This window comes from Carassius gibelio, chromosome A5 (assembly GCF_023724105.1).
Source record: "Carassius gibelio isolate Cgi1373 ecotype wild population from Czech Republic chromosome A5, carGib1.2-hapl.c, whole genome shotgun sequence".
NCBI lineage: Eukaryota > Metazoa > Chordata > Actinopteri > Cypriniformes > Cyprinidae > Carassius > Carassius gibelio.
The window spans coordinates 11,107,980-11,121,615 of NC_068375.1; the positions used below are offsets into that span (position 1 = coordinate 11,107,980).

Here is a 13,636-nt window from a genome sequence, read left to right on the forward strand (position 1 = left end):
GTAAAATCCAACCATTATCAGAAGTGATACACACACATGATCCTTTCAGTACTTTAATAAAGATAAAAAATAATTGCTATACAGTTAGTAACATTAAAAGTTCACCTTCTGTTATCTCTCATTATTTGTTCCATGTCATCCAGTGCCAAATTCCACATTACTTGTGCTGTGTTTATTGTGGTTAAAAACATGTTTTAGCCCAGGGGTTAGCTTGGTTTTATATTTTACTTTATATTGATATTTGTAAGTATATCAGTTCAAATTAATGTATATGTGAAAACTCAAGCGAGCATTAGTGTCACTGACAAACATCAAATGTTGATGACTACAGGTCATTGAAATCCTGGTCCTGGATTGTGATGAATACAATGTATTACCTGTACTAAAGCACACAAAACACTAATAGCAATGGCATGGAATTTAAGCACTTACCTGTGTTGAAAATAATGTTAAATAATGAGAAAATTATGTGAAAAGATGTTAGGAAACATACAGCACAGTATTGCCCATGTTCACTAAGGTGAATCGTGGACAATATGCAAACATAGGGTAAACTAGATCACAAAATTCAAATTTTGTCAGCACAGAATTATTCATGTAAAGTTTGTAAACAGAGGTAAATGGCCACCAATATGCAAATGTGAGGTTTAACCATCAAGAAATAAAAATAGCCAGTTTTCCCCACAACTTTCCTTTGTTTCTTTTATTGTTTCAGACAGTAAATTAGTACCATGTGAATGTTTATAGTATGCTGCAGCAGTCTTTCAGACATGAAAATTCTGACTGCGGTGTATTTCACAACAAGGTTAGGTTTTGTTGACTCATTAGCAGTTTTATTGAAGAGACAGACTCTGCCATTATTTACTCATCCTCATTTTATTTAATTTTAGGTGAATTATTATTTTATAGTAGAAATTACAATTAAGATGATAACTGGACGTTCTAAATTAAACATGCAATGTGGCACTACAGTTACAGTAAGTGTTTATTATCTCAGGGCCACCGTTATGGGAGGTGCAGGGTATGCTAGGCATATGGGCCCAGGAAGCTAGGGGGCCCTAAACAATTGACTTTGGGTTTTATTTAATAATAATAATAATAATAATAATAATAATAATAATAATAATAATAATAATAGTAATAATAATACATAAGTATTGTCTTACGCTTTAACGGACAAATGCACCTTTTGTGTGTGTGTGTGTGTGTAATAATAATAATAAATAAATAAATAGTAAATAAATAAATAAATAAATAAATAAATAAATAAATAAATAAATAAATAAAAAACACATTCATCTGGAAGAAGGGGGCCCACATTTCTGTATACCCCCCTTTAAAGTATTTTTGGTGCTTGATTATCACATACTCTTTCTCAAACTATTGAATAAAAATAGTGGGCAGTTTTTGTATATGGTCATTAATTGTGTAGTCCACAACAAATAACATTTGACTGCAGTAAGTTCGGCTCCAAGGTAAGGTCATGACAGTTTATTAACACATGAATGCAGATGTTTGTGGGGCCTGCAGTAGGCGTTTGCTGTATCCATTGGGCGTGTGTGGGGCGGCGTTAGGACCGCGCGGTATGCCGGTAGGGAGGCATCTCAGTCGGAGCAGCAGCTGAAGCGGCAAACAAAGACAAGGAGCACAGCGCGATCCTGCAGCATCCACGCCCACCCACACACACTCACACAGCAGCAGCAGCTCACTGTACTACTGGTAAGTCAAACACCGGTATACTTTTACTTTAAAAGAAAATGTGGCGTATAAATCGAAACGTATGTCATGTTATGCAAACGTTTAGTGAGTAACTTTAATGTTAGAAATAGAGGCAGATTTGAGTTAATGTTAGTGGGTGAACAGTCAGATGGTTTCAGGTTCGAGACATCTATCTATCTATCTATCTATCTATCTATCTATCTATCTATCTATCTATCTATCTATCTATCTATCTATCTATCTATCAATCTATCTATCTATCTATCTGAATCCCATACATAATGGGATCAAATAAGAATCCTCTAAGAATCAATTGAGATCTTATGGATACAATTAAAATTACAACAAGATTTATTATAACTAATGGAACAGTATATTGTTATGGAACAGTAAAAGGAAATGACAAAGAAAGCTGTAGGTTTAAAATCTTGAAAGAATATCTTTATATTTATTTTGATATCCAAGAGGGATATTTTATCCAATTGAGAATAATCTTATCGGGAGCACATATCTAAAAGATGTGATTTAGAGATTTTTTTTTTTTTTGCTATAATCTTACAAGGCAATTCTTATAAGGATGCTTTTGTGTTAGTTCAAAACAGTGTAATTCAAAATGAGGATTGGTTGCAAATGTGAGCTAAACTTTATTGTCTCTGGGGGTCTCAAATTGTAAGGCACTTTTCTGTAATACTCAGGAGGTTGCAGTGGGTGTGAGATACAAGCCCCATCCTGAATTTGCTGTAGTGCAGCATGTGCCAAAGAGACACAATGAAACAGGCTAGTAGAGCACTCTATGTGGGTGGATAGGGGGTGGGGGGTGGGGATTGGGGTGCATACAGACCTGCCCCTGGAGAACATTTGCTTTCACTATGACCAGTTTTATCATGTGATTCAGTGTGATGTGTTTCTGGACTCTGTACACTGCATCATAGTGTTTATTAAGCAACAAAGACTCAACAGTACAGTTGGCAAAGTTTGAACCCGTCACCTTGAAACAACAGTATTTTACAAACAGCAAACACTATTGGCTTGTGATTACCTTCAAAAGACCACTGGAAGTCTTTCTCTTAAAAAAATAAGTTGCATGGGTGAAATAGGGAGTATTACTACAACTTGGTAATGTCTTTTTCTGAAGAAAAAATAAATAAATAAAAATCAAGCTTCAAGGTTTGTGTTATTTTGATGACAGTTATTTAAAGATACGATATTTCATGTAATAAACAGCAATTAATTTGATGGTGTATAAAAGTGCATTTGAGTGTAGGAGACCAGACCCTATTCCCCTCTGCACCACTGATGGCAGTAAAAAAACAGTCAAGGTGTGTAGTAGTGTGTTTGTGTGACCACAACAAGGATGTAATCCCTTTTTTGTTAATGGCACAGAGGAACACAGGGCACATGATTAGACAATAACAAACCCATAAATCAGCAGAAATCTGTGGCCAACTCAGGCATTTGTCACTTTAACATTTTACACAGACTTTTGTAATCAAACTTCTTAGTATTATTGTGTCTATTCCAAGGTGTGGCGATGAGTTGTAGTAGACAGGCTTTAATTGGAAAAGCTGCTGCAATCCCTTCTGGCAGTCACATTGGACACAAGCCCATGTCCAAATGCCACAGACGGCCCCACTATATAATTTGTGTACAACAAACACATAATAACAGCTACTAGAAAATACTAATGTTAAAAATTAATCTTATAACATAAATTCTAACAGGAAAAATCCCATATGCTTACAGAGACCCAAGCCATGATGGAGAGACCCAAGCCATTTTGAGAGACTAGAATATCATATGGACATGAGTGCTACCTAAAAGTAACCACCTAGCAATACTTTGTGACCACCCAGAACAACCTATAAGCATACTAGCGACAACCTATCAGCCACACCATAGCAATCAAAACACTGAAAACCCCATATTGACTACTGATTTAGATATCGGGGGAACGCATCCACCTTGACATTACAGCCTCAAAAGATGTTAAAATGTAGTTTTGCATCATAACCTTGAATTTTTGGAGTATAAATCCATGTAATGGCACTTTGATGATAAAATTCTTCAGGATGAACTCTTTCCCTTGCCCTCTAGTGCATTGTGTGTTGATTTTGGATTGGTGTCAGGAAGTCAGGTAAGCTGACTTGTAGAATCTAACTCTCAGAAATCCCATCATTACAGACTAAATATAGTGGAGGTCAGGCTGTGAGCACTGATTAAGGAGCTAATTGAAGTGTCATCAAGCTAGGTAGCACTGACAAGCGTTAATAGGATTCCTCTAAATAAATCAATAGAGATGGAAGCACCTTAGCTGTTTCAAAAGTCCTAAAGGATTTGTGTTTGTCATCTCCTAAAGGTCTAAAAACACGGGATACAACAACAACAATAATAATAATAAATATAGCTGCAAGCAGCAATTATGGGGCCAAGCACTCCACCAGCAAATTGAGGAGATAAGCTTGGCATTTAATTTAGGCATCACACCAAATTCAACAATGAGCAATTACAGTAATTTTAGGATGAGTGTAATCGAAATGGCGAAAAAATCATAAATACACCCTCTCGTAGCATGATTTATTGGCTTATCAATTGTGACCAATAGGTGGCGCTGTTATCAAATTGATATGGTGTGTTCTGTGTGACTGACATTGACACACTAAGTTTGGTGTCAATATGCCAAAGCATTGCAGAGCTACAGCTACAAGTGCAGCTACAATTTTAACATCATGCCTCAAATTCGTTGCTGTAGTATGCGAAAAATGGATTTGTCTATTGACACAAAATCCATAAACTTTTGTCATCACAGTCTGTAGATTATCTCAGAAAATCAGACCAATGAATGATTGAGTTCGTAAAAGTAGGTTTTCAACATAAATCAAAATGGCGGACAGGAAGTCAGGCTGGCATATTTGGTATCTATGTTGTCGCAATAAACCATGGAATATTTTTAGACCAGTTTCATTACAATAGGCTAATGCAATAAAAAGTTATTAGCATTTTTATACGATACAATAAAGCGTTCAAAAAATACAGCATTTTAAAACATAATTCAAAATGGCCGACGCCTTAAATGCCTAACACGGGAAATCTGGATATCATTCTGGATATCATGACTCACTGAATTCAAAGAGACCAGTTGTGTGATTTTTGGCCAAATCATTCAGAATTTATAAGCAAAAATATGATTTTTTTTTCATATCTCCTGACCACTAGGAGGCGCTGTGTCGAAACACTACAGGTAGTCTCAGGTCATGGTTATTATAACACACACCAAGTTTGGTCTCAATATGCCAAACCGTTGCCGAGATATAGCCTCTCATGCACTTTTGATCATGTGTCATTCGAGAACGGTTGGACGAGTCAATTTGAATTCCATAACTTTGTGCTAGCTTTCTCTGAAGATGATCTGAGCCAATCTTTCATGAAAAATCGGACTAACCGTCTAGGACGAGTTCGAAAAAGTAGTTTTTTTGAAAAATTGAAAATAGCAAAAAAAAATAAACCTTGCGATTTTTTAATTTTGGGGTTAATTTGACTTGGCATGAGCCAAGGATTCAGAGGAAAAAATATTTTCATTTTCTGGCTTACAGTTCTTACAGTTCAAAAGTTATTACCATAAAAATATTGAAACTTTGGAAGTGGTGGTGCTAGAGAGTTGGAGTTATAGACTTCAAATTTGCTATAGTTAATGTTGGGACTGTCCTCTATCAGTGTGCCAAATTATACAACTTTCCCACAAGCGGTTCTATGGGCTGCCATAGACTTACGGCGGAAGAAAAATTATGCTAAAGGATACAATAGGTGTCTCGCACCTTCGGTGCTTGGCCCCTAATAATAATAATGCTCTGGAACCTTTTACTTTCCATAGATTCCTTTATTATCTCAGTTGTTTTTTCCTAAATAGCAATGAGATTAAAGTCAATTCAAGTCAAGTCAAGTTTGCTTTATTTTCAATTCTTCCGTATGTACAGTACATACATAGAGAGAATTGAAATTCCGTTACTCTCAGACCCTTGGTGCATATAGATAACACTAACAGCAGAACATTAAGTACAGATAAAATATGAGTACAACTATACAAATATACAAATAGGTAATATAAAAAGAAAGATAAGTAAAGCACATGGCAGAAAAAGTGCAAACCAGTGAAGTAACAAACAGATATAATGATTGAAGCTTATTTAGCCTGATTAAAGTGTAAAAAATCTCAGAGAGCAGTTCTTTATTTAAACCGACAGAAGAGGTTGAATCAGGTCACTTAATTGCTGAATGAGGTAGTGAGCAGACCAAAGATTAAATGGAGATGTTTGCTTTAGTCTCTTCTTAGTTTTTCTCAATAGAGACCCCCAATATTGACCATCTCCTTTAAAATTTCAAAAGTGCCTTAAAAAGATTTAAAGAAAAGAAATGTATGTCTTCTTCATCAACAGTTAATGTTTCTTCTCAAATGCTGATATGGATTTGACATGCCATATCAAGCTTTGGATTAATAAACCATGTTGTATGTTTGTTGTGTCAACGCCATGCTGGATGAGTTTTGATTTTTAAGCCTCAACTCAGTTTCTGTTCAATTTTAATGTCGTGGTGCTTTCCTTTTTGGAGACAATATCAAATTCAATTAAACCTTATTGATTTTCTTGAAACGTTCTGTGAACATTAGTCTTTCTAATCTTTCATCAAAATGCACCTTATAAAAAAAAAAAAAAAAAAAAAAAAATTACTTACTCAGTAAACAGCTTCTTGGCTAAAGTCACCTAGGGCATGAAAGATACTGGTTAATGATGATTACATTAGCTATTTAGGCACTAATATAGGCTAATATTGTAGTAACACAGCCTTTCTAAAATCTTGTCAAAGGTTTACAGTAATTTAATTCTGGCTGTTATTAATGTAATATAGGTTACAGCAATAACACATTCATGACTGCCTTTATTCAGGAAATACCCAATCCATTATATTCCTGATGAACAAAATCAGATTCATTAAACATTATTTATTTACTTATTTTTTTTAATCTGATGCAGCACATTATGGAAGTAAAACTGGTAATATTTAAGATGTTGTTTGAGCACAAATTTTAACTATATTTTTTATAATGAGTTGTAATATGTGCATGTAACTTTACAATTGTTTACATCCTCTTTCTTGCTATTATAACTTTTATTTTTATTTTATTTATTTATTTTTTGCTCTGGAAAATAAAGTAGGTTAATCACTAAACAATCTAATACCACAAGAGTCATCTCATTACTTGCTCTCTCTTTCTCTCTCTTATGGTTTTTCTTGCGCCAAGGAGCTAGATCAGATCCTAAACAAGGACAATTATAGTGTTTTGCCTTTCTGACATCTTGAATATCAGGTGACAATGTTAAATAAGAGTTCCTCTCAGTTTTCAGTAAATTATGGGTAGTGAAGTGCAAGCAAAATACACTAGTTATTTGTTGTTATGACTTGTAACAGTGGTTCAGTTTGAATCATTTATCCCTACATCTTTGCTCTCAGTTAAATATAATTTACAGGAAACATATAAATAAATAAAATATAATAAAATAAGAAATATTTTGTGTTTAACAGGGATAGTATGTATGTGTCTGCAGGTTTACTTAAAGTCTCTCATATTAAGTTAAATACTTCAATAAACTGTATCATTTTACACTTGTGTAAATATGAGAATGCATAATGAAAAACTTGTTTTAGAAAGTATTAAAACTAAAGGGACAGATAAAATCTAACTTGGATAGTGATAAACTTACATTATAGCAATAATACTTTATCAGAGGAAGTGTATTGTTATTTAAGTGAATGTCCCTCTGCAGGCAAAATGTTAAACAAAACTGCTAATCGACCAAATCCAGGACACAGCATGATATTTGCCAGACAGGGTATAGGGAGCAAGGGCTACGGACATCAGGCATTTCTGGAGAAAACAAAGGGTTAAAAACATGTTAGGACATTGATAAGCAAATATTGATTTAGCTTTGAATAGAAGTAAGTGTGTGTGTGTGTGTGTGTGTACCTATTTAACAAATTTGTACCCAAAAGTGAGCCAAACCTATCAAATTCTCCAAAAACCTCCCATTGGGGACATCCTCATTTGTAAAACTGGTATAAATATATATATATATATATATATATATATATATATATATATATATATATATATATATATATATATATAATTTTCTTTTTTTTCACATTTAGATGTAAACTAAGATAAGTAAACGTGTGTGTGTGTGTGAGTGCTCTTGTTTTTGTGACATATCAGGACACAACTCTGTATAATGACATGGGTATGACACGGGTATTACAAGGAGAGGGTGACTTATGAGGACATAACCCATGTCCCCATTTTTCAAAACGCTTAAAAACCATACAGAATGAGTTTTTCTGAGAAAGTAAAATGCACTAAGTTTCCTGTGAGGGTTAGGGTTAGGTGTAAGGTTGGTGTAGGGCCATAGAATATTCAGTTTGTACAGTATAAAAACCATTACACCTATGGGATGTCCCCACTTTTCACAAAATCAAACGTGTGTGTGTGTGTGAGGCAGTGTAGATTTATTGATCCAGTATTGGTTTAGGGGATTATGGGGGAGTTTTTTAAGGGAATGTTTTTTCAGATGGAACAGTAAGGTAACAGAATGAGAATATTGACAAAGCCTGGAAGAGCAGAAGGTGGGTGGGAGGAGCAAGTGTAAATTGTAAAAGCCTAGTTGGGGGCAGGAGACCTCAATGACAAAGAGATGGACAGATGACCACTGTTTACTGAAATTAGATAAGACATATGTCTCTCTCTCTCTCTCTCTCTCTCTCTCTCACACACACACATATACACCAATGACACGCGGGGTTTCCATGTTTTATCAAGTTGATCAAGTTTATTTAGGTATCTAAACAGGGAGATTGCATACATTCTATCTATTGTTTATATATATATATATATATATATATATATATATCTGTTGTCAGGTGGAAGTGGTTTCAGTGAGGCACAAGATGAAGGAGTCGGAGTAATAGAATCTTTTAATAGGCATAAATCACTTTTAACCATTTAAGTGAACATTAATTCAAGACAAAGAAGAAACATAAATTGAGAGCTTATAAGGGAAGTTAAACTAAGGAGCAAATGAGATTATTAATATAACACAGGTGGAAACTAATGAATGATAATTAACTAAATGAGCAGGAAATTAACCACAACAGAGGACAGACGAGAACGAACAGAAACCAACGTGACAACTGTAACCTAACCCTAAAAAAAAAAAAAAAAAAAACACTTTATGTTTGTATGATTTCTACAAAAGAGGAATACCTCAAATACTTGTATGGCATGCAGGGTCAGGCCTGGTTAGTTTGTATGGGAGACCACTTGGCCGTACCAGGTACTTTAAGCTTTTGGGTTTTCTTCATTAACACACTTGGTTAGCTAATACATTGCTCAGGCTGCTTTCTGTTGTTGTTCTTTAAATAGCCCCCTCTTTTTGGCAGCCCACACAGATGGCCATACCACCCTGAACCACCCAATCTCTTCTGATCCCGAAAGCATATTATTTTATGCATATTATTGTATGGTAGGCTGGATTACTTAAAAATATATGTATACTTATCTGTATGTTGATTTACTCTGGAGAGGGCAGAGCTGTCCAGCAGTTGAATGTTCTTGGAACCTAGTGAACGTGTTTGTTTTTGTGAAAAGTGGGGACATCTCATAGGTGTAATGGCTTTTATACTGTACAAACTGTATATTCTATCGCCATACACCAACCCTACACCTAATCCTAACCCTCACAGGAAACCTTGTGCATTTTTACTTTCTCAAAAAAAAAAAAAAAAAACTCATTCTGTATGGTTTATAAGCGTTTTGAAAAATGGGGACATGGGTTATGTCCTCATAAGTCACCCTCTCCTTGTAATACCTGTGTCATACCCATGTCATTATACAGAGTTGTGACCTGATATGTCACAAAAACATGCCCCCCCCCCCCCACACACAGTTAACAGTATAAAGTTTTGCAAACATGATAATTTAATAATAAATAGAACACACAGCATTTTTTTAAGTATTGTCTCTATGTTTTGATTCATAAAGAGTAATAAGAGTGATTTTAATAATATTTTAACCAGTGAACTAGGTCTCTGGTGCATACTTTATGTCTAGTAGTAAAAGTCTATTAGCAAGCATGTATTCCGTTAGTGTGTTTATGTGAGTTACTTTTAAATTCTTGCACTTTAATCACTTCATTCTTCAGAAAAGGGTGATGTGAAAAGAGGACAGAGACACAACTGTCCTTTTCTAACACTGTGCTTCTTTTACTTTCTTTTATTTCTCTTTTCTTTTCTGGAGGGGTAGAAAGAGTTTTGTGAAAAAAAGCGCAGCTGTGTTTTAGAAGTTCTGGACCTGTTCCACTAGAGCACTGTGGCCAGGATCTGCCTCCCTCAGAGTCTGGACTTTAATCAGACAGAAACATAAACTGTGCGCTGCCTACCTATTCTGCATTTTAGGCATCACAGAAGCTCACTCAACACAATATCTGTTTCAAAAGATAGGCAGCAACTTGATGTCTTATAATATATATTGTTTTGGGTCAGATTTAAGGTTTCAAATAAAGGTTATCTCAGACTGTGATATGTTCAATGTGAAAATCCAAACAAGATGGTGGGCAAATGAAAATTGAAGTCATAAAATGGAGAATCAAAATGTTCTTGATATTATTATATACTTACATATAAAAAAATAAAAGAAGAAGAAAAAACATACCCAGTTTAAAATATAAGTTATTCTTTTCTACTACTGAAGCACCATGTTTTTTTTTTTTTAATTGGTAGAATCATGATGTCACATACCCCTCAAAGGCCCCCGTTTTTCTTGCTTTTTTGAAGATTTGATTGTGTTTACAGTGTGCAATAACATGTGTTCATGTTTGGCGTGTAAAAAAACAGCATTTTTCACACAATTCACCAATCTGTATACCTCTGTTTTCACTGTCATAAAAACAGGCTGATGACTTACTTGTTCTATAAAGTCCCTCCTTCAGAAATACGTAACCAGCTCTGATTGTGCCAGTGGTTACTGTGTTGTGATTCGACAGCAGCTTAGCGCACGCAGCCTTCCTGGAAACGTGATTGGGCTAGATTTGGAGTAATTTTGAGAAGCATGTGGGCGGGAGAATGTGCTAGAGATGTACTTATAATCACAGGAGCGTATTTACTGACGATATGCGCATGAAAATCGCATTCAATTTTTTTGCACAGCCCTAATATCTAGTTAACAAAGCTACACAGCGTTGCCCTTTGTGTAATAAGTTACAGAAACTGTTAAATGCACCAACTTAATAAAATACACTTACCGGTTGTGGTCAATAAACAATGCCTTCTCCAGACAAGAAGGGAACTGCTCCTTCTTTCAGGAATAATCTTTGTGCGAATCCGGCATTAAACTGATTGAGATTGAGGAAGCTGTCCCCAGCTCGCTGTCCTCAGCAAAATGTGCTGCACATAGTTTTACATGTGGATTATAATTTTCGGGAACGGAGTTAAACATAAATTGTAACCATTAATCTCCAAGTAGAGCATCCCTGGGAAGGCCAAACAAAGGTGATTGGACTCAGAGATTAAAATAACAGCGTTTCGACGACATGTCGACAAATACATCGGAGCGCAACAAGACAACGCCCCCCTTTTTGTGGGTGGAGGTTAGTCAAAATACTGTTTTAGTGACGTCATTACTGCAGGAACTAGAGGGATGTAGTCCAAACAGGTCGTTTTTTGTAGGCAAATTCGTTAAATAAAATATCTTGCTTGGCATTGAACTTTGAGCTTTAGAATTTTACAGATATTATTTATACTCTAACAACAACATTACACACTAACTAAAGTTTAAAACATGGGATCACAGAGAACGGGACTTTAACATGCATTGTTGCTGTATGTAATCAAGAAGGATTTTCCCCCCTGAACAACTCATCTCTGTCCGCCAATCACAATAGTGACAATAATGTCAGATAAAGATGTCAATTAAGACTGTCAAACTCAGACATTGTTCTAATCAGTGGATGTAAAGAAACTGTACCTCCAAAACTTTGTGTTGCCTTCATAAAGATTTGAACATTAAAAATGCATGTCTGAAGTTTATTTTTAACGATATGGATGAGCGACTGATATATAACATTTTTTATTGTTCTTCATATTTCATAAACTGTTTTGTGAATTATTCTAAACATGCTGCCATTTCATCAAAATATCTTTTATTGAAAGATACTGCATTTTGTACTTAGAGGCAGTAGAGCTATAAGTAAATTTACTTTTAATCTTGCAGTTTGATTGTAAAATAATGTCAAACTAGCGTTTAATGCTAGTGGGACACCAAGTGTATCATTGTTTAAATATTTAAAATCAACATAAAGTGACCTTTTATTATATTAGGTGTTGTAATAGATGCTGGGTGTGTTAATCAAACGCACTAGTAAGAAGATTATCTTCGTCAATTTATAATAGAGCAAATTGGTCCAGCAAGAAACCATACCATGTTCCAAAAAATAGGTTGGTTACATGGTTTGACCTGGTTTGCTCTCTCTCTCTCTCTCTCTCTCTGTCTCTCTCTATCTCTCTCTCTCTCTCTCTCTCTCTCTCCCGCTCTCTCTCTCTCTTTCTTTCTTTTTTTGTATAATAATAATTTTTGTAGGCTTATTAAATTGTATGATAATTTGACATGTAGGCTATGTGTTTTAGCTTTCCATACTTTGTCAGAAAGTTGTTGTTTAGCTCATTTGTTTATTATTTTAAGAAACCTAATTTTCATGTGTACTGTATGTAAATGTTGCACTACATTCAAAGCAGCCACTGGATTATTTTACAAACCTGGAAACCACTACAATGATCTCTCCCTGGCTCACACCTACCATTTTTTTTCTGGAGATAAAAACCCACTCAATAATTTTTCTATGGAAAGGGAGGCTAAATATATGTGTGCCTCTCCTTTTTTGTTTGTTTCTCACAGCTCCAAGTAAAGGGTAGAGTGATAGATTGTGGGTTGATTTTTGTGGAATGATATTGTAGGTGAAACATAAAAAGAGAATTAAAAATTTGCATTTCTGTCTAAATAATAAAAATATATACATTTAAAGCATATAAAGGAAAACTAATTTAATTTAGACATTGTAAATTATGCATGATAACCAGGGGTGCACAATAAGTGGTCCACAGGTCCGAATGTGTGACCAAAAAAAGATAAAAATTGCTCTGTAGAAATCAATTCTGACAGCGCACGTGCATGTGACATGTTTGACAGCTGTTAATGCACAATTACATTTTAGTTCGACAAAGTGTACTGTCTAAGAATTCTATTCCAATTGAAAGCACAAATCTAGGCTACCCGTACTGTGACATTTAATTCACTGATGCTCTTCAATCTGCAGTAGGGAAGGGTGTATCGTTCTGAAATATCTATACTGACGTGAGTATGGAAAGTATCGATACTCAAACAAAAAATATCGATACTAAGGTGTGTTTTATTTGCCAGTGATTTTATTAAACAAAAAATCAAATAATTAAAACTACATGCAATTTAATTTTAGTGAATAATTGTGTAGGATAGAACTATTTTCCTGCTTATCTGAACACACGGAAATGTTGCAAGACAGAACCAATCTGTCACAGAGAGCGTTCACTCACTTCTGACAGTGCATTCAAACAGGGCTGCGCTTCCCGAAAGTACCATGTTATTTCACTATGAACAAATTTAAATTGTAGCCTATGTAGTTTGCGCAATTACATTTATTTAAATTGAACGTTGAAAGATAATCATGATCATGATCATTCTGTAATGTTAATAGAAATCATACACTGTCAGAATTAAAAAAAGGTTGCATTTTATGCGTGCAACAGCCATTCAGTGTCAGTCTCTTATGCAAATGAACTATGG

At 34.9% G+C, this 13,636-nt stretch overlaps 1 protein-coding gene across 1 annotated transcript in view; it reads left to right on the forward strand.

The window, feature by feature from the left end:
- The first annotated feature begins 1,574 nt into the window (after window positions 1–1,574).
- LOC127993308 (neuronal migration protein doublecortin-like) overlaps window positions 1,575–13,636 on the forward strand; it is an 86,081-nt gene continuing 74,019 nt past the window's right edge. Inside the window, exon 1 of the mRNA XM_052591711.1 lies at window positions 1,575–1,719. The gene's annotated coding sequence lies outside the window, so the exon portion shown is untranslated. The remainder of the gene's footprint in view (window positions 1,720–13,636) is intronic.